Source organism: Callospermophilus lateralis, unplaced genomic scaffold, assembly GCF_048772815.1.
Source record: "Callospermophilus lateralis isolate mCalLat2 unplaced genomic scaffold, mCalLat2.hap1 Scaffold_82, whole genome shotgun sequence".
Lineage (NCBI taxonomy): Eukaryota > Metazoa > Chordata > Mammalia > Rodentia > Sciuridae > Callospermophilus > Callospermophilus lateralis.
Window position 1 is genome coordinate 5,179,037 of NW_027516260.1, and position 24,040 is coordinate 5,203,076.

A 24,040-nucleotide genomic window follows, 5' to 3' on the forward strand; every position below is an offset into this window, starting at 1 on the left:
TATTCCTTCTCTTATTCTGTATTTTTTGCCCAAATTTTCTCCAGAAACAACAACAACAACAAACAACAATTCACTCCTTCCACAAATTATCTTCATAAAAGACAATTTCTGGAACATCTTCACGCCTTTGGTAAGGATTGTCAAGCCTTCTATTATGAGTTAAAAACTCTTTCTTGTTCTTTAATTCTGTTCTTCTGCCTGTTTTTTTTCTTCTGTTCAAAATTGTGATTTATAACTGCATAGTTATAATTATGGTTTTCATTGTATTCTTGCCTTAGAACAATTAAGCCTTTTGTGCACTTATGTCTAAACCGCAATACTCATGCTTTGATTTTTCTTTGGGTTAAGCTACATCACAAGGGTGGTTACAGATTTTAATGCAATCAGTTTCTGTTTGATCTCGTCCTGGTTTCCTCCCTCCCATGTATGGTGTTCAAAATTTTTTGTTCTTGGTGAGACTCTTAGTGAGGTTTCATCTCATAAACCATTGATGTAATGAGATTTGTTTTTGCAAATGTAGTGGATGTGATAAGTAGATGTGATATTGGGACTCATGGAGATAAGTGACTGCAGTGTCTACCTGTCCTGCTATGAGATCTTCTTCGTGGTATAAAAACATTGTCTTATTTCCTGTTTATAAAACTTTAATTGATGGAGTATACAAACCAAGCTTCATTTAGTTCTGATTACAAAAGTTATGATCACTACATGTCTACATTGTATAGAGCACTTGGTGTTTTTAAGGGCTACTTTACTTTAGGGAACTCTGAAAAATTCTTCTATAACATATAAGTAAAGAAAACAATACTGGTCATGATCAAATTTTCCAGTAAAATCTGAGAGCAATTATTAATGATTGACAGATAATCAAACTAAGATTCCCAGAGTTTAACTGAAGTGATATATCATAGATTATAAAGTTACCAATTGAGAAAACCTAAGATTAAAATGAAATCTAGCTAAGGTTTACATCTAAAAAATACTACAATATTCACAAAGTCTTACACCTAATAAATTATGAGGCAAGACTATTACTTTATTGGCTTCTCCATTTAATATTTTCATTTTAGATACATTTTATTAGAAGAAATAATAGTATTTCTGATGACAAATATATAAGAAAATATTCAACATCTTCAACATCCACAATGTTCAATAGATACCATGTAAAGTAGAATTTTTGTATCTTTTATCATATTTTTAGAAAAAAAATCTATAATCTGATAGTTAAAAGTATTTTTTTAATTGTGCTACTGTAAACATTGTTGTAGCTTCATTCTTGTAGTATGCTGTGTTGCCCTTCAGTATATGAATTGATAAAGAAAATGTTCTTTTTATACAAAATAGAATATTGATCATCATCAAAGAGAATGAAATCATGGCATATGCAGGTAAATGGATGGAACTGAAGAATACTGTGCTAAGTGAAGTAAGCCCATCCCCCAAAACCAAATGCTGAATGTTTTCTCTGACATAAAATAGCTGATATGTAATGGAAAAGAGGGAGAAGCATGGGAGGAATAGACAAACTATAGATAAGGCAGTGGGGAGGAAGGGGAAGAAAGGGAGCATGGGAATAGGAAAGTGGTGGAATGAGATGGACGTCATTACCCTAAGTACATGTATGAAGACATGAATGGTGTGACTCTGTTGTGTACAAGAGATATGAAAAATTGTACTCTATTTGTGTAATATGAATTACAATGCATTCTACTGTCTTTTATAACAAATTAGAATAAAATCTAAAAATTATGTTATAAAAGACTGTGAGCAAATTCAGATGAAATAAAATATTTAAAAACAAAAATAAAAAAGCATGTTTATATATGTTGAAAATGTTTTATATATTCCATTGTGGTATTTGTTATACCCAAGAATAACTGTAACATATTATAAGAAAAAAAGCAAATATTTTGAAGCAACTAAAATATATTCATTTGTTAAAAAAGTAATATATTTTCTCATTTAAATCTATTCTTTTGAGTGAGAAAGAGAAAAACAGAATACAAAACGTGATTAAGAAAGTAAATCAAAATAGGTAGAAGTGGAAAATTAAATGTACAAATGAAGAAAGAAGTGTTAAGTACTAGAGGGAGAATCCATGCTAGAAATAACAAAAGTAGTGAATGCACGATAAGACTGTGAGGAATGACAGATTATTTATCCTCTGATAAATCTCTGAAAACTTATTTTTTGGGGGTAAAGATAACATACAAAACTATTTTTCATAAGTTTAAACATGATTTTGTAATTACTTTTCTATGAAAGTTTATTAAATAATATCAATACTAGATACTTTCTAGAATTTTTCTCCAAGTCGAATGAAATCTTTTATATACTCTAGAACACTATGTCTAAATGTATATATGTTTTATCTAAGGTTAGCTTTTATATATATGTGAAATAATTTGATTTTTTTGTATTTTTCTAATTAAAATATTTTTGTAGAAAATATAACGTGAGTGATCTGTGTCTGAATTTTTTACATTACTGGCTTTACAAAGGCAGATATTTCTATATTTTAAATAAAAGGTGTGTTTGAATAAAAGAATTTTATGAAATCCTCCACTCAATGATGTATGAAATTTCCTATTAAAGAGTATTGACCATTTTTAAATTCTTTTAGTAGAAAATGTTTCCCATAAAAAGAAGCAATGGATGTTAGCCCACCACAGTACATTAAATCACCTTTCATATAAACCTAAGGCAGGGATGCTAAGAAGATTATATTTCAAGGCACAATGCATCTCAAACATCAAATAAAACTCTGTCTGGGGGCAGGGTGAGATGTGGTCTCTGCCCCATTAGAGGTCTCCCTGTGTGACCTCAGCGATTGTTGCTTCTCCTGTGTCTGTTCTGCTGTTTGTCGTTTTTCCTGCATCCTCTTGCTGTTTGTCATTTATCCCATGTCTGTTCGCCGGCCATTTGTCTTGTGTTTATCTGTCCAAGTGTTGTGTGCAGGCCCTTTTCTTGTTCTCATAACCACTCTTCTTTCATCAGGACTCCTTCGCTCCACCGACATCATGAGAGAGAGAAGGAAGTGCTACAGAGATCTCTACCTGGACCACTTTAACTTGTTTTCTTAACAATTTTCAGGACTTTGTCTGTTGGTTTTTTGTTGTTTGTTCCACTTTTGTTCTGTGTTAATTTCTACCTCAGTTTGTTTCTAATGGAAAAAAATGGTTAAAACGGTTTTAACTGTGCTCACTACAGCTTGCATTAAAATGTAAAGTGCTGCTGATAGGACTAAAAGGATTGTCAAAAGTAAAAGCTAAAGGTAAAAAGAAAAACACATTCTAGAGAATGTCTTCATTTAGGAACTGGGCCAGGTGGCCAACTGGGTAAATCATGTCATGTCCTATAGAGGACATCTTAAACTAAAGTGTTTTATAAAATTATTATTTATTATTCCTAAATTATATAACAAAAAGCATAATGTTGTCCAGAAATTTGGCTTTTGTCTCTCAGTATTTGCAAGCATGAGTAACTCCCAACTACTAAAAAATGGTCTAAAGATTTTTCAATGTCAGGCTAAAAGTTGGTGGCCACTATCCAAGAAACCAGAAAAACCAGTTTAGAATGGGACCCCAATCTGGGGGACTCTCCCTAGGAGACCAATGAAGCTGCATCTTTGGGAAGTTCCTCCAGGGAAAAATAAGCCCCCTTCATTTGTCTGTGTTCCTTCAACTCTTTTCAGCTTTCTTCAACAGGACTACCTCAGGAAAAAGGTCAGAAAACTTTTAAAATTCTATATTTGTTAAACTCATAATTTTGATCCAATATGCCTAGGTTAATGTGTTTTTCTGATTACACTCTGCTTTATTTTAAGGCCAATTTACAAGGGTTAACTTTCAATCTAAAAAGTTTTTAAAAAATAAGCTACAAGGCTTTTCTTTGTCTATTTGCATTGTGTGGGTGCACCAGTGTATTGTCTGTCTATATGCATTGCCATGTCTATATATTTGGTACAAAAAAATTGACATATGAGCTCATAAATTAAAATTTTAAAAACTGAATCCAAATACTTTTGGTTAATATAATTTAAAAGGTTCAATTTAAATTGGGAAAATAAATAAAAGTACAAATGTCTTTAAAGTTACTAATACACAGTTTTGTTTCTACATGGTTAAACAGCTGTTAAAATGTTAATATCTATAAGTGTCTGCTATCCATTGTCTCTAGGATTTTTATTCAACAACAACAAAAACAAGATTACTAATACTATTCAATGCACTTATCTAAAACCTTGTTTTTTTAAAAAAGATATATAAATCACATCTAAACATATATAAAATTAATCATGGATGTGTTTGTTAGAGATATCTAATTTGTTCAATGGTTAAATTGCTTACTGTTAAATACAATATCAAGTACTCTTAACACCTTAAATTCATGGAGGTAAAATATTTAAACAATGTTTGTGTTTTCATAAATTGGTAAACTAAAAAGGAAATTTAAAATTATCTTGTGTTATTATAAAAACAAGGTTACTGTAAATTACAAAGTCCCAACATGTATAATTCTACATACAAGGAGTCAAGAGGTTTCAACTGTATTTCAATTAAAGTACTGTAAGTAACAAATATTTCATCTTATTAAAAAGAATTAATTTATCTAAATTCAAAAACTTATAAGGGCTATTTCAAGGTAAAAACAAAAAAGGATCAATGGATTAAAAAATTATTAAAAAGTTCTAAGTATAAAAATATATTTAATGAAAAACATTTCCAGGTAAAAAGTCTTTATGTGGTAAAGTATAATTACAATAGATCTAAGTAAACAACAAAAGAGTCTAATTAAGTAATATAAAGGTCTATAAATTAAAGACAAATATTAAAATGTTTATATGTAACTAAGTTAGTTATATATATAACACAAATAGTTAAAACTATTCAAGGTTGTTCCCTAAGGACAAATAATATTGTACTGAGATATTTATATGTTAAAATGACAAAAACTTCTAAAAATATTAATTACTTTATGCTGTAAAGTTTTATCCCCTAGAACAAGTAATCTTGGATAAATTAATGTTTGTACATCTGTGGCTAAACTGCAACTGTTCTTTTAAAGTATTTTCCTACATTACAAGGTTTTCCTTTAAAAGCTAACCTTGGTTAATATAAAAACATCAATAAAAGTGTGGTATATTACTCTTCTTTACATATTAAATGTGTTCATATCTTTCAGGTATACAAGTCTTTAAGGTAAAATATTTAAAGAAACATTTTATGAAGCTGATATTCTCCAAACGAAAATTGTCTGTAATGATAATTTAAACTTATAAAGATAATGAATTTTATTGGAGATTTATTTATATCATTTTATGTTTTGTAACCAAATCTTATATTACTGTTTATAATAAAATACAAAAATGTAAAGATATTTTAAGGAGTAATGAGAGCCTAATCTATTTAAAGATTAATAATATAAAACATTTTGTCACTTTTCCACATGTAAAAAAACGTTAAGAGCTCTCAGCTTTTCCTTAATTGATATTTCAGATGTATGTCATATTGTGCTAATAACATTCATACAGAGTCAGGAAACAATATATGTAAACCTTATAAAATGATATCTAAAAAGAGAGACAAAGATCAGCTTTAAAACTAAAACACTTTACCTAAGATTTTTAAAGAGCATTGCCTTACCTGAGATAAGGCTCTGCCTCCCACCTTACAGCATGTCAGAATAACTTCAAGTAGGCCAGATTTCAGTTAATTTAAAGTTATATTCAAAATTTAGCTTTTTTGTAAAGATTACTGTGATCTCATTTGGAAAGTATAATGTATAACTCAGCCAAGGTTCAAAATTATATACAAGCTAAATATGTTTTCACTATTGTTAATTTCACTTTGTATTTTCATTATAACTAAAAAATTTGATCACTACACTTAGAGCAACCAAGAGAACTTTACTGTGATAGTGTCTGATTAACACGAGAGAGAGAGAGAGAGAGAGAGAGAGAGAGAGAGAGCAAAAGAGAGAGAGAGAGAGGGAAAGTGCAAGAGAGAGAGAGAAAAGAAAGTGAGAGAAAAGAGAGAGAGAGCAAGAGAGCAGGACCTGACAAGAGAGAGTTTTTATAGCGAAAATCTAATGGGGTCTATGGGTCTACAACCTGCCTTGTTGATGTACAGTGATTGGATCATACAGTAGATGCTAGGGTGTCATCTTCTACCTTCAGGCAGATCTTTAGCATTACATAAATTAATAAATAAAATAAGGATATTGTGTTATGTAAAAATTAACTGTAAAGTTATAAACATTAATGTTAAAGCCCAGCATTCTTACTTTAAAACTGGTAAAACTGATTTGCTGGATATTTAAGGACAAATTTAAATATTAAGGTTAAATAAAGGGGCCAAAGAAACCAATATTTGGCTCTTTCCTTCTAAGTCAGCCTGAACCCAGGACAGAGGGAAAAGCTTTGCAACTTTGAGCCACATAACCTTGTGATAAGGGAGATTAATGAGACCTCTGGAGAACAGAAAGCCAATGAGTGTACATGCTGCAAAAGAGGAGGGTCATTGAAAAAGTGAGACTTGCTTGATGCTTCCAAGGGAAGCCATATGGTCAGCAAGACCTTTACCCATCTTAATGCAGGTGACACTAACAGAGCTAAAATGCTGCTCACAAGTTCCTCAAGAATGTCCTCCAAGGAAACTCAGCTGACACTTACCAATAGTTAGGAACAAGGTCAGTTTGACTGGCTTGGTCTTAAGCACCTAGCAAAAACAGTTAAAACCAAAGCACAGCAATTCCTGGACATTTAAAAAGAAACAATAGTTATTTTAATGTAACTTAAAATGTACACTAGTGTTAGCATCCCCAAAAATAAGACTGGAGACAACAGAAGAGAAATTCTTAGGCAAAAATGCCTGATAACTACCAATAAACATTGCCAGAAGTTTTTATTCAGTTTAAGGCCTACATATCTTCCTAACTTTCTATACAGGTAGATGTAATTAATGTTTATTAATATAATTATGTAGCCCTAAGTAACAAAGAAATCTTTACTGAAAACAGATGTCATGCCAAAAAGCTATTTTTACAAAAATCAGATGATTAACTAATTTAACTAAATGTTTTGTTTAAATTCCTGAATATTTTGACAATGTTAAAATTTATGTTCCCTAAAAAAAGTGCCTTATTAGGCTTTGTTAGGCCTTGTTATGGGGAGGATTTCTCAGGTCTTCCACCTCCTGGTAAACAAATATTAATTTCTGTCCTTTTCATGATATTCATGGACAGGTTCCAGATTCTACAACTGCTATTTGGTATTAATCTTACTTCAGTAATCATGTCTTTTTGTTTCTCTCATAGAAGTGCCACCCCAGGTGAATTTATATCCTGCTCTTCCTGAACCAGATTTCTACCATGGACTCCTTTACCCCCTCAGTTTCTAAAAAGGGAATCCAAACTGCTTGCCCACCCTACATCGCCCCCCCCCTTCAGCTGGAAGTAGCAAGAATGATCATCACCATTTTCTCTTACAGCAGTAGGAGGTCCCTAATATTAGAGAAGAAAAATTACGGTCAACATAGATATTCGCTAATATGTCTAGCTCAGCAAGATGTACCTGGGAAACTACTCCCAAGATCACCCTGGGTGATCTCCTAGAAAAAGACACTTGCTTCCACAACCCAACTTATAAGTGGGAAAATTCCCTATTCTCCAAAAATTTTGCTTCCCGGGTCCCACTTCAAACTCCTTGCCTAAATCTCCAAACTGTCAATAACTCTGAACTAGGTAACCTACTATATTGATGGAGTAAAAGTAAAAGGAAAAAAAAAACACCTGACATATTTAAAGGCCAGGGCCCACTGATTTATCAACATAGACTGGCTGCCCTCATTTTAGTTACCCTCCTAACTGGTTTGGGAATAGCTGGATCTACTTCTTTGGGAATGAAAACTCTTATCACAGGCTCTAAAAATTTTAACTCCCTCAGCCTTCAAATAGACATAAATTTAAACTTCAGGCAATTGGTTCAAAAACCTATCCTCATGGTCCCCTTGGTTGACTACCATCATTTCAGCAACAGTTAGGCTCTAGTCCTTCTTTTTTTTTAAAGAGACAGTGAGAGAGGGAGAGGGAGAGAGAGAGAGAGAGAGAGAGAGAGAGAGAGAGAGAGAATTTTTAATATTTATTTTTTAGTATTCGGCAGACACAACATCTCTGTTTGTATGTGGTGCTGAAGATCGAACCCGGCCCGCACGCATGGCAGGCGAGCACGCTACCGCTTGAGCCACATCCCCAGCCCCTAGTCTTCTTTTGATTGGGATTACTGTAGGACCCTGGCTCTTAAAAACCCTCCTAAACCATGTAAACAAGAATGTAGGTGAGGTCAGACTTATGGTCTTGCAAGCCCAGTATGGTCCCTTAGATGCAAAAGAAATAGAAAAAAACTGAGGCCTAATGATGTGCAAGGTTGATATCAAACCTACTAAAACCAGTGGGGAATGTGATAGTAGGAGCAAATGTGACTCCATTTTGTTTTATGACTTCATCCTATAAAACAACCATTCCAAGTTAGAAGAGTCATGACTGGGGCAAGATGTTCTTTTCCTTTTGCTATAGAAACCTTTAAGAACACAAAACTAAGTAATGGGGTATTGTTTCTGTAACTAGGGTAACAGGGCTCTGTTTCTGTAACTAGGGTTACTAGGCTAACTGTGATTGGTTAGGCTTCCCTCTGCTTGACTGCACTGTCCCGCTTCTGTAACCTGGCTTGCTTGCATTGGCTAGACCACCAAACATCCGTTGTGTGGTTTTCACACTTATAAGAAGTGCCCTTGCAATTGTTTGGGGCTGATCAGGGGAACAGCTTTATATTCTGGTCAGCCGCCACTGGTATGCTTCAATAAAGGCTTGATTCGATTATATGTGAGTGGTCTGGAAGTCAGTTTATGAAACCCTGGGACAAAGCTTTAACTATAACAAATATACTTTATGTACAACCAGAGATATAAAAAATTAAGCTCTAGGTCTGTAATATGAGCTGTAATAATTTCTGCTGTCATATATAACAATTTAGACTATAAAATTAAAAGATAACATAAAGAGCTTAACAAACATTTTTGAGCAGAGAGCTGCACTGGGGTCCATGATGACTTTTTGGAACTGCCATGGGAGAAGAGATGTCTCTAGAGAAGGGTCAAAGTAGTTTCTGGAGAAAAGGGGGGAACACAACTCAGGTTGGCAGGTTGGCATGTGTAATGAAAAATAACTTCATCCCTAGCTAAGCAAAGGCATAGAAGAAGTTTATTTAGGCAGACAAATACATACTCAACGGAAAACAGGGCTGCCTTGAGACTGAGAAACAGACCTGATGTAGGCTGGGGGTCCAATATTCATAGGAGGGCTGTATCAGGGGCTGGACTGGAGGTAGACTCAAGGTGGAGCTTCAAAATTCAGGCCAGTTTTTCTTCAATATACTTTTCCTTCAAGCATGGCCAAGGCTTGCAATTACATTTTCTATATCTCAATGACTTAATTCTATATTTTAATGACCTGAGGGCATTTCCTTTAAAATTTTATATTTCTCTCCTTTTATACTAAATCCCTATATCTGAACCTTGAGCTGCCCTGTCAACCTCTTAAATAAGCATGGTGTCTTCTCACACTCAGACAGCTGCAAGTAAAGCCAGAGAGAAGCCCCCTACATTGAAACCCTTAAAATTAGGGCCAGAAAGAACTTCTAAAAGGACCACTATTATCCCTAAATTGCTGAAATTGTTCTCCCCCTCTCCCTTCACGACCAATAAGGGGAATCAAGTGAGCTCAAGTTCACCTGCCCTGGGAAGAACAGCAAACTCTGCTCAGTCTCTGTGACATAGACAAGGATAATTTTTTCTAGCTCACTTGACTCAGACAGAGGCAACAAAGGATCACCTTTTGCCCCAAACAAAGAAAGGAGGTTTCAATATGCTCCTGGACACTGAAATTAAGGTGAGGGGGCACAACACAGTAAGGAAGACTAGGGAGAGTCCCTGGGATCCAGATTTTCAGATTGCTGAGTGGAGATCCCAAAAACAATCAGAGGGGAGCTACCTCCATATCCAGCAGCATGGAGACCAGTAGGAAATTGCTTGAAGCTACTCAGAAAAAAGACAGCTGATGCCAGCCACAAGAGTTTCAGAACCTGAACTATGATCCTAACTGGAAAATGACAGGGAATTCTTTGGATAATTGTGGGGGCTTTGTATGGGGAATCAACACATGCCATTCACAACCTGAGGTAGTAGAAACCTGAGTTCAATTAAACTATTGGAGACCCTTCACTGCCCTAAAAAATCCACAGAATTTCTGTAATCGGACATTTATTACTATGAAAATGATCCAATAGAGAGAAATAGTTACACACTGACAGAAATCACAGGTCCACCTCAAAACCTACATCCAAAACTACACAATGCAAACACTGCACCATCTGGGCAGTCACAGAAGGTCCTTTATTGGACAAAGCAGAAGCTATTGTTAGGATAATCAAAGAAACTAGAAAATTGGTCTCTCTCATCCAGCAAGTCAGAAGAAACCTATGTCCTAAGATTGAAGAATATTGGCTAAATATCCAAACTCCAATGAAATCTAAAGGGTCAAGAAGAATTTTCTTAACCTGGATATGTTATAATATAAACAACTCTAACATCAACTTTGATCATTTAAATTACTCATTCCCTTCAACAATAATTGGAAAGCCACTTGCCAACTTTGTATCGTCAAACAATTTTATTTCATTTTATCTAATAGTTTAAGCATTTAAACTAAAACTAGGAAAACAATGTTTTGTTTTCCTAGTTTTAGTTTATACTTGCTTCCTTTACCTCCTGTCAGTATCTGATACAAACTCAAATAACACCCATCCATCTCTTTGTCCTTTTTTACCTTTGTGGAAATTGCTTTTTTACAGATTCTTCCTCTCTCTCTCCCTATCTCTTCTTTTCTTTGATTCTCCTTTTTCTTTTCTATTTGTTCATTCTTATTCCTTTCTCCTTTATCCTTCACTTAATGATATAGTAAGTTTACTAAACTTAACAACAGATTTTTTGACCTGTTCTAGAATTTATTATTAGTATATATTTGAATTTGAGCAAAAACAGATAACAACTGTAAAAAGTTTTGTTCTTATAAGATTGAATGGAACCAGGTCTGGCTCAGAAATTATTATAGCAGATAGATTTAATGGCAATATTTTAAGTGAAGCCTGTATTGGGATGAGCATATGTCACACAATGAATTAAAATATTATTATTTGAATAAAATATTATTATTTGAATATTCACCCAATACAGGGCTCTTAAGAATCTTAAGAATCTCACAAAGTAGTTATTCACCTAAAAGAAAAAGACTGGACCATGTTGATAGAGGGTAGATATAAAAACTATATTAAAAAAGTATCTCAAAAAATCCAAAGTTGGGTTTTTGTAGTTTCCTGTTGACCTTAATAATGGGAGTGTGTAATATCAAAAGACACACTGAGAGATCTACTGCAATTTTGGAGAATGCTTTCTTACATCCATTGTGGAGTAAAACTGTCCAATACCCCCTTGGTAATCTGGATCAGTAACACCAACAACACCTTAACTTCCTTTTTTGCCAGTTGACTCAGAGACATGAGGAGACCAAAGTGGCCAGTAGGAAGTAATAACTTTCAGTTTAATAAAATTCTTGCTTTATTTCCAGAAAGAAACATTCATTTTTCTGGAATTAAGACCTCCAGGACTGTAGAGCATACGGTTGCTGGAACAGAAAGCAAAAACTTTCCTACTGTGTTACTAAGAGTAATAATTAGGGGTACCATCCCTGTCTCCACACCTTGATTTCTATACACGTGCATTCCAGCAATAGAAGAGACAGCATCATATAGTGGATGCTGATTCATAGACCATAAAAAGCCTTCTGAAGAACCTTGTCGCAGCCCTGCAATGTACTGCCACCTAGCTGGTGCTGTAAGTATATCTTCAACAGTCCACTAAATTGTTCTATCAAACCACCTGCTTCTTGGTGGTGGGAAATTTGGTAATACCAGTGAATTTCTTAATCATGAGTTCACTACCTCACTTCTTTGGCCATGAAGTTAGTTCCTTGGTCTAAAGCAATGTTGTTTGGAATATCATGATAATGGATAAAGCATTCTATACATCCACAGATGGTGGTTTTGGCTGAAACACAATGTGCAGGGAAGACAAATCCATACCCAGAATAAGTGTCTGTTCCAGTAAAGACAACTACTGCCCCTTTCATCATAGGAGTGGTGCAATATAGTCAGCCTGCCAAAAAGTTGCTGTCAGTTTTGCTTGGGGACTGATGTCATATCAGGGGCTTAGTGTTGGTCTCTAATGCTGGAAATTTGGGCACTCAGAAGCGACAGTATCCAAATCAGCCGTGGTGAGTGGAATTCATGCTACTGTGCCCATACATAACCACCATCATTGACACCATGACAACTTTGTTCATGAACCCATTGGGCAATGACAGGGGTGGCTGGGAAAAGAGCTGGACTGCTATCCATAGATTTGATTAGACCATCTACCTAATTATTAAAATCCTTCTCTGCCGAGGTCAAATTCTGGTGGGAATTTTCATGAAACACAAATATCTTCACATCCTTTGCCCATTCAGAGTAGTCTATAAACATACCTCTTCCCCAAATGTCCTTCTTGCCAATTCTCCAACTATGTTCTTTCCAGTTCCCTTATAAGCTAGCCAACCCATAGCCATGACACAAGGATAGGTGTATAATCACACATCTGACAAATTTTTTTTCACAAAAATGCACAACCATATGCACTGCTTGAAGTTTTTCCCCTTGTGAAGATTTTACTTTAACACTGTCCTTCATGGTTATTCTAGAAAGGGCCAACAGGGCCTTATCTGTCCACTTCCATGTGGTACCTGTGTAATCTGTAGAACCATCTTTGAAGAAAGCCCTAATCTTCTCTTTCTCTGTTAACTGATAATAAGGTACACTCCATTAAGTCATAGGTTCATACTGAGAAACAGAAGGTACTGCAGCAAGAGTAGAAGCCATGGGCAATTTGACCACATCTTTATGCAACCCTCCTGTTGCTTTAGGTCCCACCCATGCCTGATCATGTATATACCACTTCTACTCAATGATAGAGTGATAATGCACATGCACAACTAAATCGCTTTGTGGGTAAGATAACACCCAGTTTATAATAGGCAGCTAAGTTCACATAGTGTCCTGGTGGCCCATGGACAAGCATTCAGCTTACACCTAGTAGCAGGCCAAGGGCTATTTTTCTAAGGAAGAGAATTTGTCAACAGATTATGGCAGGGCCTTGCTCCAAAATCTCAATGGCTCTATCTGTAATTCAGCAATTGTTACCTGCCAAAGGCTCCAGACAGTGTCTCTATCTGCCACTGACACTTCAAAAACCATTGACTCTGCTGGATCATATCACCAGAATGGCAGAGCAGCCTGCACAGCAGCCTGAACCTGTGGCACTGCCTTCTTCTGTTTTAAATACCACTCAAAAGAAGAAGCTTTCCTATTCACTCCATAGATGAGCTGAAGTAACACACCCCAGGGAGTAATGTGCTGTCTCCAAAGTTTAAATAGACCCATCAGGCATTGAGTTTCTCTCTAGTTTGTAGGAAGAGAGAGATGCAACAACTAATTCTTTACTCTGGAAGTAATATCTCAGAAGGCCCCAGAACAGTGGACTGCTAGAAATTTTACTGAAGTTGAAAGGCCCTTGACTTTTTGTGATATTTATTTCTCATCCTCTGATACACAAATGCTTCACTAGCAAGTTGTAAGTGTTTGTTATCTCCTGCTCAGTTGGTCCAACCTACACAATGTCATTGATATAATGGATCAATGTAATACCTTGTGAAAGAGAAAAATGATTAAGGTCTCTGTGAGCTAAGCTGTGAAACAATGCTGGGGTGTTGACATACCTCTGAGAAGAGACAGTGAAGGTATATTGCTAGCCTTGCCAGTTTAAAGTAAATTTATTCTTTTGGTTGTTTTACAGTAGGATGGAGGGGGGAAAAAGCCAAATCAATAGCCACATACCAGATACCAGGAAATGTATTATTGTACTCAAGCAAAGAAACTACATCTGGTACAGCAGCTGCAATTAAAGTCACAACCTGATTAAGATTGTGATTATCAACTGTCATTCTCCAAGACCCATATATCTTCTGCACAATCCAGATAGGAGAGTGAAATCTGGATTTTGTGGGAATTACTATTTCTTCATCTTTCAAGTTCTTGATTGTGGCATTAATCTTCACAATTTATCCAGGGATGTGGCATTGCTTTAGCTTCAGTATTTTCCAAGGTATAGGCAATATCAGATGCTTCCATTTATTCATTTCCACCATAATAACCCTAACTCCATAGGTCAGAGTACCAGGGTGGGAGTTTTGACAAGTATTAAGTATATCTATCTTGATAATATATTCCAGGACTCAGAAAATAACCACAGGATAAGTTTAGGAACCCACTGAAAAAACTGTAAATCAGACCTTGCATAAAACTCCATTGATCTCCTGACTTCCACATGTATGGACGGCAACAATGGTATTCTTGGTCTCCTGGAATCAAGGTCAATTCAGAATCTTGTCTAGTGATTCCTGAAAAATATGATCAATGCCTTTTCCCCAATGCAGTTACTCTGCTAAAAGTCCCTAGGTCCTTTTGGGGAAAGATGTGAGAAAGATTAACAGAAAGACTTTTGGTAGTGTACCATTGTCCTTCTTTAATGGGACATCATCTCCCTTTCATTTAAGGAGTTCAGGATTTGTAAATTGACTTAAATCTGGAAAGTAATTGAGGAATTATTATTCTCTGTTATTATGATCTGGAGAAGATATTTGTACATTTGCTCTGATTTTTTTCTCTTTAAGTCAAGTAAAAATTAAGTGGGTTTCCCAACTACTTGGCTTTTATTAACACCATGACTAATTAGTCAATGACAGGAGACAGCAGAAGTCATAACATTGTGTTCCTTTCTTCCCCTTTACTTTCTATTATGTTAACTACAAGCACCCTGTTTTGGGGAATGAAAGGGAGCCACTTGGCCTATTCATCCTCTTGATTCTATCATGCCCATCACATTGAAATTTTCTAATTGACTGACTACAGCTCTCACAGTAAGGTCTTGCCTGCAAAAAAAAAGAGCAACCATAGAGTTCTTCAAGGTTTCTCATGCTTCCCTCACAAATTTGTTTCTTATAGTTTTGGTGAAGCACACATCTTCTGAACCCCTAGAGTGTGGAGGAGAAAGTCACACATGACAGATTCACTCCCATTTTTTAATCTCTCTGAGCCTCTAAATTCTGGTCAATCAGTACAAAATGTTTGCTATTTACACTTTGCTTAAATTCTTTTCATCAGGGATCTAAACTCTGCTCTCTCTTGTCCTGAGCCATTATACAATCCCTCTTAGGCTAGGTAGCCCCAGGGCAAAACAGTCTCTAAACTTTGAGTTGATCATGTCACTCTTTCATTTAAATTCCTCACACCTGTTTTTTTTTTTTTTTCCTAGCAGGGGCAACAAAAGATAAGACCTCTTTTCTGTCTATCATAAAGTATATAGGCTGGCATGCCTATAAGAAAAGGCTGGTTTATAAAAGAAAATAACAAAGTTCTCTGATGTGACCTTTACTTGGCATGGTAACCTTCAGATGTATTCTGAAAATGCCAGGGTGAACAATATTTTTTTAATGAAGCATGAACAAGCATGTAGAAGTGTAATTGTACAAAGAAAAAGAATGAGCTGATATAAGCAAACTGAAGGAGTAACCCAGTGACACCTATCCAGGCTCTTGACTCTCTGTGTAGCATCCTTCCTCCATGGCATGGGGAATGACCACTTCTAGAAAGAGTGTGCTCAAATCTCATGTCAGTTGATGTAACTCAGAGAATTTCTCTATGGCCAGCTCTTACCCATAGGGGAGTGGAAAGCAGGAGTGATTTTTTTGTGGTTGTTATTTATGTTGTTCCTGTTTTGTTTTGCTTTCATGACTATCTTTAAGAGATGAAGCTGGTATACATGACCTACCTCTGAAAAAAGGAATTGTTTTCTTCAGCCTGCCCTTGTGGAGAAGAAGAGCAGGAGGAGGAGGGACTAAAGACATCAAAAAGACTGCTTCTGAGGTCCTTTAGAAGTTTTTCAGTTCAAAGCACTGAAGCCAAGGCACCATAATTTAGAAAATCACGTTCAGGGCCCCAGTAATAGACTGCAGAGGAGGTTTGTCTGTAAACCTGGTGAGTTTATATACATGTTTTTGGTTTTCTCTTTGAGAGAGCTTAGGGTAGAATCAATGAGAATACCTTGTACACAGCCAGACCTAAGTTTCTAAGTAACACTTTCTAGTAGAAGTGATGCATTCTAAGAACAAGGCAGGGAGAATAAAAGTTGAGCCTAGGACATGTAAACATGAAAAAATAGGGAAAGTAAAAAGGGGTTGGGTGAATTAAAATGATATGGGAGCCAAATGAAAGAACTCTCAATGACCAAACTTTATTAACTGAATTAACAAAATAAATCATGATTGCATTTGATTATAGCCCAATTAATGAAATATCTTTTCATCCACGATAGCATAAACTTATGATTGGATAATTAAGTCTTCCTCATATAAAATAATTATAATTAATAAACAAAGAAGGAATAAGAGAAATAGTCTTCATCAGAACATTATAATCAGGAATAAGCTATTAAAAACAAAATGTGGTCTGAAAACTTCAAGGAGAAATTGAATACTTGTGCAGCCTCAAAATACCCTCCCCAAAATATTCTGGTTGCTGTGATGGTATGACATCAGGTACATGAATACCTACTCTGTAAAAAGTGAGGCATAATAGAACTTCTCCTTACTGTAGGTTGGAACTAGAGATGCTTTCCAGAAAACAGAGAACAGGAGAGGAAAGAGGAAATTTGGGAGAAACCGAAATGAGGTTAACGTCACTAAAAGTCCAACAAGGTGTTGAGCTAAGCTGAAAATTAAACTGATGTAAGACAGAAATAAAAAATTAGTGAAGTTACATTTGAATATAGAGAAGTCCTACACAGAAAGAAGCCTCCCAGTACAACAGGGCAAGCCTGAAAAAAATCTGTAATTTCTTCTACTCTTTGTTACTTGCTTATGGCTCAAATTTTGGAAGTCACCCAGCTGAGCAATGTGCACCAATAGTTTTTTGAAACATCTAACAATAGGATCACAATAGTAGTGGTCACTCTTTTTGTTTCCAAGGAATGTGGAGGAAATATCATCTATTGACCCTTCACTGGACCTTCACAACTGTCGGATAGTGCCCTTCTGACACTAGCGTGTCAAAGTTCCACCCTTACTGCATGCTGTTCCCACCATTATCTGAATGTTTGGCATATAAAAATCTGAGTTTGATGCAGCAGGTTCAATCCACAGTTATTTCACTTACCCTACTCCAGTCTGTTCCCATGCCTCAGGCTACTGTCTTCCTTTTCCTACAAATGCCCCTCAACCATATGCTCAAGAATGAGGGTTTGACTAGGGGTTCCCACTGCTCCATGACTAATGAAAAATCCCGTTTTATTCTACAGAATCCATAAGTTCAATGATTGGAATCTTGCTCAGTTCAAAAATAAATTCACCTTTTGATTCTGTTTTTTTTTTTTGAAAATACAAAAATTCTAAATTAAAATAATATTTTAATTGCCAAAAGTTTTTGTTAATTATTCAAATAGAAAGTTACTTCCGGGGCTGGGGATGTGGCTCAAGTGGTAGCGCACCCATCTGGCATGCGCGCGGCCCGGGTTCGATCCTCAGCACCACATACAAACAAAGATGTTATGTCTGCTGAAAACTAAGAAATAAAATATTAAAATTCTCTCTCTCTCTCTCTCTCTCTCTCTCTCTCTCTCTCTCTCTCTCTCCTCACTCCCTCTTTAAAAAAAAAAAAAGAAAGTTACTTCCATGAGTAATAAAGCTAGAGTAGCTAAAGTCAATGAATAAGCCCACTCTAGACTATACAATGTGAATAGATGACAACCCACTACAGCTTCTTGGGTAGAAAGAAAAACTTGAAATTCATGGTTATGAGTGTGTTCCTTGAAAGAAGAAATTTTTAGCTTTATTCCATGTGGTAATTTTGTTGAAAATAACATCCAAGTAGATTTCACTTACCTGAAAGGACCTAAGATTTTCCAATTCCATATATATATATTTTTTTTTCTTTTTTCTTTTTTCCTAAAGTTCAATAGTATACATTGGACATTGAAAGAATTCTTCATGTAATTATGAGATTGCTGGTTGTGAGAGTGTCAGAGAATGGGAGAAGGCAGAGTCTAAAAAAACATCAAGTTTTTATAATGTGGAGATTGGAGATCCTCAAGGCATCTTTAAAGAGGTATTCTGGAGAACGTGTTACCAAGACTGAAAGAAGATGGATTATGCACTGTGAAAAAACAACAGAGATGCTTGCAGGGCAGCTACAAGCTTTACAGCTTCACACTTTCCATGGTCATTTATGACCAAATATGTGTTAAATGGAATATATCTCTCTTGTTCTCACAAAAATGATAATTGGACTTCTCTGGAAAATGGAGACACAGGTTGTTCCTCTCCCTAGTGGAACAATAATGTGAACCTAAAAAATCATGAGGAGATTGTATCACTAAGTACAGTAAGTACTGTTAGAAAGTAGTTGTTAATGGGCAGTAAAATGCATAGCAAGGATACAGGGTTACTTGAAATTACTCTTAAACTTCTTCAAGTTACTGCCAAAACACTTTAAAGAAGAAGATATATTACAGGGTCTCTCTCTCTCTCTCTCTCTCTCTCTCTATATATATATATATATATATATATATATATATATATATATATATATATAATTATTATATAGTATATAATATATATCATATAAAGTATATTAGTATATATAAATATATATTATTATTTATTATTATTTTATCTTTAGCACTTAGAGAATGCAAATTAAAACTACACTAAGAATCCAATCCATTTCAATCAGAACAGTAATTATCAATAAATAAAATCAATACAAATCAATAAAAGAGAGAAGGAAATTCTAAAAAAAATGTTCATTGGCTGGGCATGGTGGCAAAAACCAGTAATCCCAGTGGTTCTGGGGGTTCAGGCAGCAGTATTATGAGTTCAATGTCAACCTCAGCAACATAGAAGGACCTAAGCAACTCAGTGAAACCCTGTCTGTAATATAATATTAAAAAGGGCTGGGAATGTGACTCAGTGGCTAAGTGTCCCTAGATTTCATCACCAAAAGAAAAAAGAACAATGTCCACTAAACTTCAAGAAAGAACATGGTAGCTTCTCCAAGCAGATGCATCCTTAGGCCTGTTAAGGTTAAGGGAAGGAAATGTGTATACAACAAATAAACTTGTGAAGAATTTTATTTAGTAATTTTTATTAGCTCTCTCTCTCTCTCTTCATATGTATATATATATTTTTTTTTTATTGTTATTATTATTATTATTATTACTGTTATCTTTAGATATTAGAGAATGCAAATTAAAACTACACTAAGAATCCAATCCACTTCAATTAGAACAGTAATTATCAAGTATACAAATGAAAAAGGACTGGGGTGTGGCTCAGCAGTAGAGCACTTGCCTAGCACGTGTGAGGCCCTGGGTTTGATCCTCAGCAACATATAAAAATAAGTAAATAAAATAAAGATATTGTGTCCAACCACAAGTAAAAACTAAATGATTTAAAAAAAAAAAAAGAATACAAATAAAAAGAAAACTCAATGTGGGTGAGGATTTGAAGGAAAATTTAAAACTCATACATTGCTGGTGGGACTGCAAATTGGTGAAATCCCCATGGAAAGTCAGATGGAGATTCTACAAACAATTTTTAATGGAAGCCTAATTTGACCCAATTATCTCTCTCTTCAACATAAATCCAGTGGACTTAAAATCAGCATACTGTTAGTAATACAGCCACATCAATATTTATAGTAGTTCAATTCACAATGTATATGCTATGGAACCAACCTAGGTGCCCTCAACAGATAAATAAATAAATAAATAAAATATGGTATGTGATAGACAATGAAATATTACTAAGCCGTAAAAAAGAATGACTTTGCCAGTAAATGTATGGATCTGGAGACTATAATGCTAAGTTAAATAAGCCAGTTTCCCAAAGAAAAGTTTGAATATTCTCTCTGATATGCCAATTCTAACAGACAAGAAAAAGAGAGGGGAAGAATAGAAGTTTATTGGATCAGACAAAGGGCAATGAAAGAAATAGATGGGTAGATAAAAATATGACACAGTAAAATGAATTGGACATTACATTTCTATGTTCATGTGTTAACATACCACAGTGAATCATCACATGTAACACAACCAGAAAAATTGATATTAATTAAGATAAGTTATACTGAATGAATATATAATATGCCAAAACACCTATAACATGTTATGCATATCCAAAAAGTTTAAAAAGCTCTTAATAAAATAGGAATAGAAATAAACTAAGTATATAATATTTGAGTAATTGCCAGAAAATATTGTCACTGCCAAGGCAGATGAGTAAATAATCTGCAGCAGATATCCTGTAGAAATGCACTAGTCTACCAGTAGAAATGGTGGTTCACATCTGTAAGTCTAGAGGCTCAGGAGACTGAAGAAAAAGGACTTCATATTTGACACCAGAATTAGCAATGTTGCTAGGCTTTAAGCAACAGTGAGACTGTCTAAAAATAAAAAATAATAAAAATTTAAAAATCTTATATAAATTAGAAGTTCTGCGGATGTGACTTGGTGGTTAAGTGCCCCAGGGTACAATCTCTAGTACACACACATACAAACACACACAGACATACACCCTTTGTTCATAAACCTTGAGATAAAAAAAGCAAAATGATATAATTAGGAAAAGTACTTGAAGAATGAGGATTTATGATTTTTTTTTCTTTTTCTTATTATTTATCTATTTATTTATTCATTTTTTGTATAATTATTCATTTTTTGAGTATAAACCCAGGTGTGTTAAATCAGTAATACACATCTCCAGCACTATCTCTATATATTTTTTAATTTGACAGAGGGTCTCACTAAGTTGCCAAGGGTCTCAGTAAGTAGATTAGGTCCTTGGTAATTTGCTGATGTTTACTTTGATATTTGCTGTCCTCCTTCCTATGTCTCCTCAGTCATTGGAATTATAGGCTTGATCCACCATGTCCAGGTTATATTTATTATTGCCTATTATTATTATTATTATTAATATTAATATTATTTAAATTTCACAGAAATAAAGTCAAAAGAAGAAAATTTACTTATTTTATTTACAAATTGTTTCTGGTTTCTCATACAAAACCTGATTAATTGCTTGCTTGATTGATTGTAGTTTTGTGTGGACAGAATGCTTTTTTGTGGTTTATTTTTATGTGATTATAAAGACTGTGCCCAGTTCCTCACACATGCTAGGTAAGTGCTCTGCCACTGAGCTACAGCCTCTGCCCCCCAAACCCCCATAGAACATCTTAATGGCCACTATCTGTGCAGTATTTTTATATTTACATTTCATTACAGTAGGAAACTTCCTTTTCCACTTTTCTGGAGAGTTTCATGCTCTTCTATTTTCAAGCCTTGCCTCTATATCTGTATAGAAATAAGGAAAGAAAATGGAATATGTGGAACATTTACATTTCATTTGTTCTAATTTGATTATGTAGGCCCAATAAACCCCTGCATTCATATATGGAAAAATAAAAGTAGGAAGCCTTTTCCTGAAGCCTGCTCACCTTGGGAAACTCTGCCACATGGGCAGACAGGCATATTTTGAGAAGCTCTCATTCTCACCAGAACGAGGTGTCCTGTTGTCTAGGTTAGTCCCATCACCACTGAGATACAAAATGAGGAATCTGTCATGGAGGACAACAAAAACAAAAAAAGAAAAAAAACTAGAGAGTGAAGGTAAGAATGCAAGATATATAAAATGATGGAGAGAAGACAGAAAGAAAGAGAGGCATCCACACTTCCAATGAATTGAAGTTGGTTGGATTTGGATGATGAAGTTGGGATATATCAATTTGTTGATTAATATGTCTAACATATTTTAAGTGTGTGAGTTTTGACTATACAGGTGAGGAAGAAAATTTTGAAACTCCTATTTATGATATTTGTGTATCTTATTTAGATTACAAGATGGCTTTTTTGTTTAGCTATAGGCACTGAATGGATTTAGTATGTTGGAGCTAATAATCTTGACTTTCTTGAACTGTGATGCGGTGTCAGGAGTATAGGAGGAACAACTAAATTGTTCTTCCTACTGTATCACTGAATGCAACATCACTCAGCACAGAATTATTTACCTGTAATCACCTAAATGTGTGTGTGTGTGTGTGTGTGTGTGTGTGTGTGTGTGTGTGTGTATGGAAATTCTCTCATTTAGTAGAACAGCTCTGTGTCATTTGTCCACTTAGCATTGTATAATTTCATTCAGATATGGCAGTCATTACCTGGAGAAAAAAAAATAACAATACATTCACAGATCAATCAGGATTCAGAAGCTGCCTGATGGTTCTGTAACTGCCACTCAGGACACTCAGCAAGGCTTCAGTCATGTTTTCCAGCAGGTTCATTCACTCATTTGACAGCTATCACTTAATATTCATCACATTATTATAATTAAATTTAATGACATAGCCAAGTATAGTGGTGCACTTCTATAATCTCAGAAACATTGAAACTGAGGGAAGGGGATCATAAGTTAAAAGCCAGCCTCAGAAATTTAGCAAAGCTCTGAGAAACTCAGTGAATCCCTGTGTCTAAATAAAATATATAACAAAATAGGTTGGAAATCTGGCTCAGTTTTTAAGCATCACTGGGTTTTGTTTCCAATAATCTCCCTGCAAAAAGTCAAATTTGATAATATACAATATGTAAGCTGCAAGAAAGTCTGATTTGTGAGGTTTGGGTTATGGTTCAGTAGTAGAGTGTTTGACCGGTATTTATAAAGCACTGATTTCATTCTCAGCATCACATAAAAATGAATAAGATAAAATAATTTGTTCAGCTACAAATAAAGATACTTTTTGAAAGTCTGGTTTTATATTTTTGTGAGAGAAAGAGAGAGAGAGAGAGAGAGAGAGAGAGAGAGAGAGAGAGAGAGAGAGAGTTCTTTTGCAATTGGGGGTGTTATAAGTCCAATTTCTTAAGTGTGAGTTTGTGAAAATAGTCTAGTGTCAAAGTAGTGTCAAGGCTATACTACCTCTAAAGGCTTTAAGAGAGAATCATTCTTTGTAGCTTTGCAAATATGATGGCTTTAGGTTTTCTTTAGTTTGTGGCCACAAAAGCTAAAAAAATAGAGCACTGACACTCTATCTTTTAGTCACAGGCAATAATATTCTCAATAGGACCCCTAAAGCTCAATAATAATGCCAAGGCTTAATACATGAGGCTACATAAAATTAAAAAGCTTCTGCAAAGAAAAGCAAACAATTAGGAATATGAAAATAGAACTCACAGCATTGGTAAAAAAATATTTGCTAACTAATCTTTTGCCTCTATATCTAGATTATTTAAAGACCCAATAAACTTTACACAAAAAATTAAGTAACTCATTAATAAATGAGCAAATTAACTAAACTAACACTTCTCTTAAGAATAAAGACAAATGGTTAAGGGCTGGAGTTGTGGCTCAGTGGTAGAGTGCACACCTAGCATAGGTGAGGCACTGGGTTTCATTATTAGCAGCACATAATAAATAAATAAAGATATTTTAAAATAAGTAAACAAACAAAAAAGTTCAAAATTATCATCATCAAACTAAGTTTACAACCTATGCTGAGTACAGAAAATCTGACTACTTCAATAACTTAAGAAAATTGTGAAAAAAGCACACAATATAGACAAATCTTTTCAAAATATGCAGATGTCACAGTGATCTTACGGTTCTATGGAAAAAATGAGCCACTGAAATGTTTTATTCTTATACAGGGGGAAAACAAGGGGAGGTTCTATGAAACATTTTATCCAAAAAAAGGTCAGAAGTAGTACTATAAAGGAACAAGAAGGCAGCTCCACTC